This window comes from Bidens hawaiensis, unplaced genomic scaffold, assembly GCF_021521415.1.
Source record: "Bidens hawaiensis isolate Kalapana, Puna unplaced genomic scaffold, B.hawaiensis_p1.1 tig00009086_1, whole genome shotgun sequence".
NCBI classification, from domain to species: domain Eukaryota; kingdom Viridiplantae; phylum Streptophyta; class Magnoliopsida; order Asterales; family Asteraceae; genus Bidens; species Bidens hawaiensis.
The window spans coordinates 495,053-504,915 of NW_027491668.1; the positions used below are offsets into that span (position 1 = coordinate 495,053).

At 33.0% G+C, this 9,863-nt stretch overlaps 1 pseudogene; it reads left to right on the forward strand.

The window, feature by feature from the left end:
- Positions 1-6,207: 6,207 nt before the first annotated feature.
- Positions 6,208-7,397, forward strand: LOC143531195 (G-type lectin S-receptor-like serine/threonine-protein kinase At1g34300 pseudogene; annotated as a pseudogene).
- Positions 7,398-9,863: the final 2,466 nt, after the last annotated feature.

The following is a 9,863-nucleotide window of genomic DNA, read 5'->3' on the forward strand; positions in this document are numbered from 1 at the left end:
TCTCCGATTAGTTGGAACGAAATCGGTGAAGCTCAAATTACCAGACCCGAAATGGTCCAAGAAGCCACTGACCGTATCGACCAAATTCGCGAGAACCTACTTGCCGCTAGAAGTCAACAAAAGAGCTACGCCGACAAACGGCGAAAACCGATCGAATTCAATGTCGACGATCTCTTCCTTCTCAAGGTATCCCCTTGGAAAGGAGTTGTTCGTTTTGGAAATAAAGTAAAACTAGCTCCTCGTTTCATAGGCCCATTCAAGATTCTTGAGCGAGTCGGAAAAGTAGCCTACCGGCTCGAACTACCGGAAGAACTCACCGGTGTTCATCCAACCTTTCATGTTTCAAATCTCAAGAAGTGCTTAGCCGAAGGTAGTCTCCATATACCTCTCGACGAAGTACAAGTCAATGAATCAATGATTATGGTTGACCGACCCGTTGAAATCATGGACCGCAATGAAAAGAAAACCAAGCGAAGTCGCATTAAGTTAGTTAAAGTTCGATGAGAATCACGGCGTGGCGCAGAGTTTACATGGGAACGAGAAGACTCGATGAAGGAGAAATATCCATATTTATTTACACCATCTTAATTTCGGGACGAAATTTCCTAAAGTAGGGGATACTGTGACATTTGTCAATTTCGGGTTATTTTATACTTGTATTCTTAATGTAAACCTGATCCGTTTTGTATCCCGAACCTTTCGATATTATCAAAATGATGAATTGTATGTTAAATATTTGTTTTATAGTTGTTGGATAAAAAAACACCCTTTTTCGGTTCTTAAAATTCCCCGAAAACGCTCAAAACGAACTCCAGTGACTAAAACTACCAAAATGGAGACTTGAAGGACCCATTTGTAGTTTGTGCTTCTTGGGTCTATAACCAACCCATTTTCATGAAACACCCTTTATGAAAGACCCATTCAACTTACCCTATATATACACACCCATCTTCTTCATTTGTGCTTGCTCATTTCTTCATTTCTCTCTCAAATTCTTGAATTCTAAGGTTGTTCTTCATAAGCTAATATTTCATTTTAACTAACTTCTCAATACTTAAAGCTTGATGTTACAACATATATATAATATACACTCCTTGTTTACCTTCGGTCTTTCATTTCTCCGGTCTCAACCGGTTGAAATGTCGGGCTAGTAAGGCAAGGTTACATAGAGGACTTTGTAGTCCTTGTTTATATATTTAACAAATCTAACCATATAACTTGTTATACTTGCTTAACTTCTACATATTTTAGTTTATTGTTCATATTTGTCAAGTTCCATGGTATTGGTTATGTGGTGACTAGCCTCGGTTTCATACCGAGTTGAGAACCGAACCAAAAACCAAACTTTTGTTTAAAAGCATTATTGTTAACTTTTTGAATGTAAAACTTGAGTATTATTATTTATAAGTTATTTTACAAGTTCCATGGTAATTGGGTATGTGGTAACCATCCTCGGTCTTATTTCGAGTCAAGGACCGAACCAAAAACTGAACTTTTGTTTAAAAGCTTTATTGTTAACTTTTTGAATGTAAAACTTGAGTATTATTATTTATAAGTTATTTTAAAAGTTCCATGGTAATTGGGTATGTGGTAACCATCCTCGGTCTTATTCCGAGTCAAGGATTGAACCAAAAACCGAACTAAACCGAGTTCACTCGCTTAAGACACACAAGTGTGTTTTTAGCCACCAAAACTCATATTTTTCTTCAAGATTATATTTTAAATCAATTAGTTTCTAAACATACTTGGCATGTCGGTAACCAACTTGATCTTATAACAAGTTCGAACCGAGAAGGTCGTATACTCGCTTAACGAACGTTAAGGTTCTTCACAATAGAACTACATACTTGGTTAAGTCTATTTTGATTTTATTGAGTTATCTCATAAAATTTATTATTTTGGGAAGTTAACTGTGAGCTTGGTCAATTATCAAGTCTCGAACCGACAAACCCGAACACTCGTTTAAACCTTGTTTTGGGTATTCTTATAACCAAGGGTTTTGCAATATCACATTTTAACCCACATTATTACTTAACATAGGTTGAGTAAAAAAAGAAAAAAACTAATGAATAGAATACCGAGACCCGGTTTCGAGTAAACTTATTTTACAAAACTCGTTTCTTTAATTTCTCAAATATTTACATTTTAAATCCTAAACTTTATTTATTTACTTTATTTGTCATGTATTTTATTTTAAACCCTTCCAAGACTACCTACTAACACAAGACCCGTTTAATATAGGTCTTGCTCGTTAAACCGATCTCTCCGATTATTCACAACACTATCTTTCAAGTTACTTGTTATTGTGAGTACTTTTTCATCCCCCGTTTTCCATCTTTCATTTTGGGGGTGGCATTGCATACTTATTCAAATTCAAATGATTTATACTTGAGTCTTAAACCACAACACGTATTGTATATGTTTACTTAAATAAATGCTCGATTTGGTGTTATATGCTTTACATGATTATGTGCAAATTCTTGAATGCTAAGGCGGGTAGCCTCTTGAATGCTAAGGCGGGTAGCCTCATCAAAGTATGATCATACGTTAATTCCGAGTATATATGGTATCCCCATATAGAAAGGTGTCGTCAATGTATTCTTATTGACGATTTCATTATTGTCGTCAATGTATTCTTATTGACGGTTTTATTATTTAAATTGTTGCTATTATTTATTGTTTTCATATACTAGTTGTGGATTTCATACTATATACTTATTGTCTAAAACTATGAAAATTGCTCACCAACCTAGTTGTGGATTTAATACTATATACTTATTATTCTTAGAACTAACAACGCACGTTAAGCGAGTGTTCGGTTTTGTCGGTCCAAACTTTGTTATGAGATCAAGTTGGATCCAACATTTCCAAGTACTTAAGAAAATATTTAAAAATCTATTTGTAACTATTTTTAAAGAAATATACAAGTCTTGATGGCTAAAAAAAGTTAACGCACTTGTGTGTCTTAAGCGAGTAAGAATCGGTTTGGTTCGGTTTCCATCTCACAACAAGTTCATAGATGGTTTCCACATGTCCAAACACTAAAGAACTTGTATAATAAGGTACAAATAAAAATACTTAAGTTTTACAACCAAAAGTTAACAATAAAGTCTTTAAACAAAAGTTCGGTTTTCGGTTCGGATCATGTTTCCGGTTAAGACCGAGGTAAGATTCTACAAACCCATAACCATAGAATTTGTAAAAATGATTATAGAAACTTAGATCTAACAATAAGTATGTTTAAACAATTATTTAACAAAACTAGTAACAAAGTTCGGTTTACGGTTTAGAGCTATTTACGGTTAAACCGAAGCATAGACTCTTAAAAACCCATAACTATGGAACTTGTAAACATGACCAACAAACTAAAATAAGCAAGATTAATATGTATGAACAAGTTATATAGATGTATATATATCAAGGACACGAAGTCCTCCATGAAGCCTTGTCTTATGAGGTCCGAAACCTCACCGACCGGAATCGGAGAAGTAACTACCAAAGGTAAATAAGGGGTGTATATTATATATATGTTGCACAACCATAAACAAGTATTAATAAGGCTACATAAACTAATTAAGATGAAAGACTAAAAACCTTCAAGAACACTTAAGAAGATAACCTTGAATCTTTGATGTTTGAGAGAGTTTTTTTTTTTTTTGGAGTTGTAGTAAGGGAAAATGAAGAGGAAAGGTGGTGTATATATAAGGTAATGTTGGTGGTCAAATATGGGTGTGAGACACAAGAGTTTTCATGCAAAATGGATCAAGACAAAAACACAAAACAACAAAAAATAAATAAATAAATAAATAAAAATAAAAATAGGATGTTTTCAAGACCCAACAAGTGTGAAACAATATTGTAACATAAATCCATCATTTTGATTATAACATAAGCATCGGTTCACAAATCGGGTCGGTTTACATAATAAACAAATACAAAAACGAATACAAACAAGACCCGAAATTGACGAATGTCACAACCACCTCCTTGGTCCGGTAGTGGTGGTGAGGGAGGGGTTGGTTGTCCGTGTTAATATGGTCTCTGATGACGAGGTGGAGTGGACTTACGGAGAGCATGTTAGCTAGTTAAATTTCATATTTTAAAATTACTTTGATCAAAATAATATATATATATATATATAAAGGATAAAATACAATAATCCTTTATCGTACATTACGTACGCGACACTCCTAACCATTGATTTTCATAAACCCAAAACTACAATTACACTAATCTGTTCGTCCCTCTCCCTCAATCCGTCTCCACCACCCCTCACCGACACCAGCACACCTCCTTCACCTCCGCTCGCCGGCGCCATCAACACTCTTCGTCACCATCATCGCCGTCGACAACGAACTCATCAGAAAAACACAAATTACAGGTTTGTTTAGTTGAATTGAAATTGAAATTGAAGTCAATTGATCGGTTAATCTTTGAAATCCATTCAATTAATCATCAATTTGAAGCTTCAATCGATCAATTTTGAGTTCTGGATGATGGATTTTTGACATTGAAACATTCTTAGAATACGTTTTCATAAAACGTTCTTTTAATACGTTTTGACATTGAAACGTTCCTTTAATACGTTTTGATAAACGTTCTTTTCAATCGATCAATTTCGATCAATTTGAAGCTTCTTATACGTTTTGATAAAACGTTCTTTTAATACGTTCTGGTTTAAAATAAAATTGATTTTTGATAAAACGTTCTATTAATACATTCTAGTTTGAAATAAAATTGATTTCTTCTTATACATTTTGATAAAACGTTCTGTTTTATTTGCAGGTAACAGACATTTTTAGGGTTAGATAATTAACTCAAATAGTTTGATATCGATCTGCAAATTAGTTTAATACTGATCGACAGTTGAATTATATTGATATGGATGGACGCTCGATGAATCAATTGATGAATTAGATCATAGAATTTAATTTGAGTTATTTACAATTATGCCACCACGTGAAATTGAAATCGACGTTCAAAAAGCTCACGTACCTAATGTACGATAAACGATTATTATACCTAATGTGTGTGTATATAGGAGATTTCAAATGAGAACCCCTTTGAGTTTTAAGAACTCGAAAGAACTCAGTGTAACGATTTTTTTTTCTGATTTTTTTTACACATGCGTAATATATGTAAGTTACATACACGTAAAAAAATTACATAATTTTTTACGCACCAAGTCAACTTTTTACAAATGTGTAACGGACGTAAAAGTTAGTGTAACCACTTACATATTTATTCTCTCTCCTATTTTGACTTTTTTGTCAGATTTAATCTCAACCACATATTCCAATCCATTTAATTAAATGTGTGGTCTAAAATAGAGTTCTTAAGTTCTTATAACTCAACATGATTCTCAAAAAACCCCTATATATATATATATATATAAACAAATTTCATAATATCACAAGAGTAGAATGGTTATTAAATAAAAGTTCATCAAAATTGGGTATATATGTGATATATTAACTTTTGGTCGGGCATATAAGACATTTTTGAAAGTTTGTAAGGATGTATATGAAATTAATCATATATCTAAAAATTGACACATTCCGTAGACTAAAGACTAAAGGGTCAATGCACCCTCCCCCAGTTGCGCCACTGCCCCCATTACTCCCTTAATTAAATCACTCTACCTAAATGGTGGCCTAAAACCCCAAATATGACTAAATGAAACGCGTCTTCATAAATGAACAAAAACTAAACTAACTAAAAAGTATATGTTTCTTGGGCCATTAGGAATGAATGTACGATTTTCAAGATAGTGAAAACTTCATCAAAAGTCTGTCACAGATTTAAATGTCACATGAAAACTTTATATAAACCCAGATTTTGATCTAGTGTAATTATATTCGATTTAAAATGTTCCAAGATCTTACAATTATGCCTTCTCCTCCACCTACTATTCCTGATTCTAATCTTGACAATTATGTTCTTTCTGAATCTCCCTCTCCTTTTCCTTATTTAAATGTTGGTAATTACATCCCTTATAATTCTTCCTCTTCGTATTGTTGGTATTATGATTGGTGTTATGTGTGCCATCATTTTTCTAATCAGTAAGTTCGATTGACCACCAAGTAAAAAAAAAAAAAAAAAACTTAGGGAGCCATACTCATTTATTACTTAAGTTCTACCTGATTCATTCTAGATATTATTAATGCCATGTCTTTCAATTTTTACAGTAACGTGTATATTAATAGAAAAAGAAAAATCAAAATTGGAAAAGAAGTGGAACGCATTAGAAAATGACGATTCTCGGTTTATTACCATCGCCATGGCCCAGTTCCTTGATGACATGGAAAGGGAAAAGCCCATCCAGTTCACCTCTCAACAACTAAGAATAGCCACAGATAACTTCAGCATCAGGTTGGGTTCAGGCGGGTTCGGGACTGTTTACAAGGGAATCATTAGCAACAACAAGCCGATAGCAGTGAAAGTACTAAATGGGGCCTCAAACAAGCGAATAGAGGAACAATTCATGGCAGAGGTGAGTACTATGGCAAGAACGCATCACTTTAATCTTGTTAGGCTTTTTGGATTTTGCTTTGAATCAAGTTTAATAGCTCTTGTATACGAGTTCATGGTTAATGGCTCACTGGATAATCATCTGTTTAAAATGAACAACGGGGATATGCTAGGGTTTGACAAACTTCACGAGATTGCGGTGGGAACCGCAAGAGGCATCACGTACTTGCATGAAGACTGTGCTCAAAGAATAGTTCACTATGATATTAAACCAGGAAACATATTACTGGATTCAAATTTTTGTGCAAAAGTAGCCGATTTCGGTTTGGCCAAACTGTGCAATAGGGATAACACCCATATAACCATGACAGGGGGACGGGGTACCCCAGGTTATGCTGCTCCCGAGCTGTGGATGCCTCTTCAAGTTACGCACAAATGTGATGTTTATAGTTTTGGAATGCTTCTTTTTGAGATCATTGGCAGGAGGAGGAACATGGACCTGACTCTCGGTGATAGCCAACAATGGTTTCCAATTTGGGCGTGGGGCAAATATGAAAGAAAGCAATTAAAAGATTTGATGATAGTTTGTGGGATTGAAGAGAATGATCAACAGGTGGTGGAGAGGATGCTAAAGGTGGCTCTTTGTTGTGTTCAGTATAGGCCCGAGACTAGGCCAGTGATGAGCCTCATTGTTAAAATGTTAGAGGGTGTGTTAGAGGTCCCTGAGCCTTCAAATCCATTCACACATTTGTTTACAGGGACTAACGAGCCTAATGATTCTTTGGCTCAAATGGCGTGGAATGTTGGTGGTTCAGATTGGTCTTCGTCCGAAGTTATAACAAGATCAGTTGTAGTCACAGGGACACCACTTATGAGAAAATATGAGATTACAATGGCATCCGAATAACCATGAGAAACATTTTAAAAATAAATGCCCCTTATGGCTAAGTTGTAATGATATTTTAGATCGAGCTTCTATCCCATTTGCATCTTCTGTTATGTATGAATTTCAATTTTTTTCTTTTTGGATTTTTTTACTCTAACGTAATACCTTTCCACATTAAAGATTGAAGATACCTCTGCACAGGTCTAGTATATTTTATGCCTTACCGATTGTAATATTGTCAATCTTGGTCAAATAAGAATTTCCTAAGGTTTAATTACCATAAACTTTTGAATTTTGTACTCTCAAAATCTCAACACGAGTAAAAAGAAATTTGTTTATAGCGATTTAGTTTTTTTAATCTAAAATAGTTTGTATAATAGACATTTAAAGTGGTTCGTAAACCACTTTAAAAAATAATGCGGTTCATAAACCGCTTGAAAATAGACACTTATTTTTACAAATGCAAACTTGAAAAGCTCTAAATTAATACATCATTGCGAATTTTAACATAAAACGGGCCTGCTTGTAATAAAAAATAAAACATTTTACACAAAGGACATACATGTATGTGTGATGTGTCAAATGAAAGACCGAAATTGTTCGGTACACGTGTCAAAATATCATAAGATGGGAACTCTCATTGGTTGCATTAGATTAAACTTTCAAATGTAAGTTATAAATGATCTTAGCACAATATATTCTCATATCTATTCTCTCAGCTTCATATCTATTATGTCAGGGCGACTAAATACATACAAAAATGATGCCCGGGAGAATAGATGAGGCCCGGCATAATAGACATGAAGTCCGACGGAATAGATTCATGGCCAACCATTTAAATGTTTATGTGTCTAGATGTGATTGATTCAAAAACGAAAGGGTGTCAGATGGATTCAACAGATGCCAGTTCTAATATGTTGAATCTGACAGTTTATAAAGTAACTATTTTAGATATTTTTAATTTAAGGATTAGTTGAGAAATGTTGTCAATAAAAAGAGCCATTTTAGTCGGTATCCCAAAAAATTATTCTTTGTATGAAACTATACTAAAAGGTATCTACAAAAAAACAAAAACCTATATAATAAGCAGTGTTGATAAATGATAAGACTAAGGTATGTTATACTATTAGGCAAACCGTGCTGGGGCGACAAATGTGAACATTTTGGGCGATATTTGGCGGTACCCCCCCCCCCCCCCGGCCGATATGTGGGGCGAGAGAGGGGGGCGACATGGATGTTGTTTGGAAATATTATTGCTTTTTTATTATGTGCGTGATATATATATATATATAGGGGATGGATCATGCGAGAAGTTAAGTTACAGCGAGAAGTGTGAGAAGTCATTCTGGACCACCCATTTAATTTTCAATCTTACATAATTAAAAATATATGAAAAGAATATTAAAGTAATATAAATTTATTCTCTCTGCAATTAATATATATAATTAAACTATGTGAGTTACATTTCTAATTAATATAATCAAAGTAACTAAAATAATTAAAAAATCAACAAATTCATAAAACAATAAATTTATCTTTATATTTTTTACTCAATATTTTGAGTTCATCCTACACAACTATAATTTTTTCTTACACCCTTTCAAATGTTTCCTACATATCTTTAATATTTTTCATATACGTCTTAATTTTTTTCCTACTCATTTTCAATTATCTTCATACGTATGTTTTTCGTCCTACACATCTTCTTATGTTTCCTATGCATATTTAATTTATTCATACGCATCTTTAATTTCTTCCTACACATCTTTAATTTTCTCATACACATATTAATTTTTTTCTCTACACATCTTTAATTTTCTCATGCACAACATATTTTTTTTCCTACACACCTACATTCGTCGTACACTTTTTTTTCTTCCTACACATCTTCAATTTTTTCCTACGCATATTTAATTTCTTCCTACACAGCTTCAAAATTTTCCTACACATCTTTAATTTTCTCATACACATCTTAATTTTTTCCCTACACATCTTTAATTTTCTCATGCACAACATATTTTTTTTTCCTACTCATCTACATTCGCCATACACTTTTTTTTTCTTCCTACACATCTTTAATTTTTTCCTACGCATATTTAATTTCTTTCTACACAGCTTCAAATTTTTCCTACACATATTTAATTTTCTCATACACATCTTAATTTTTTTCCTTACACATCTTTAATTTTCTCATACACATCTTATTTTTTTCCCTACATATTTTCAATTTATTCGTACATATTTTTTTTCCATCTTACACATCTTCAAACTACTTTTATTTTTTTTTACAAAGGAGTAATCAAATATAAAGATACTATTTTGCTTAAATCTTAAAAATTAAAAACTGTTTATTGAAGAAAAAAGAACAAAATTATATCTTACATTAACTTATAATGAAATAAATAAATTGTAACTTACAAATCATAAATTAGTGATATTTATGCTTTGAGCTTTTATTTAGGGATAGATAAAATAAATTAAATGATGAATTATTTTATTCTACATA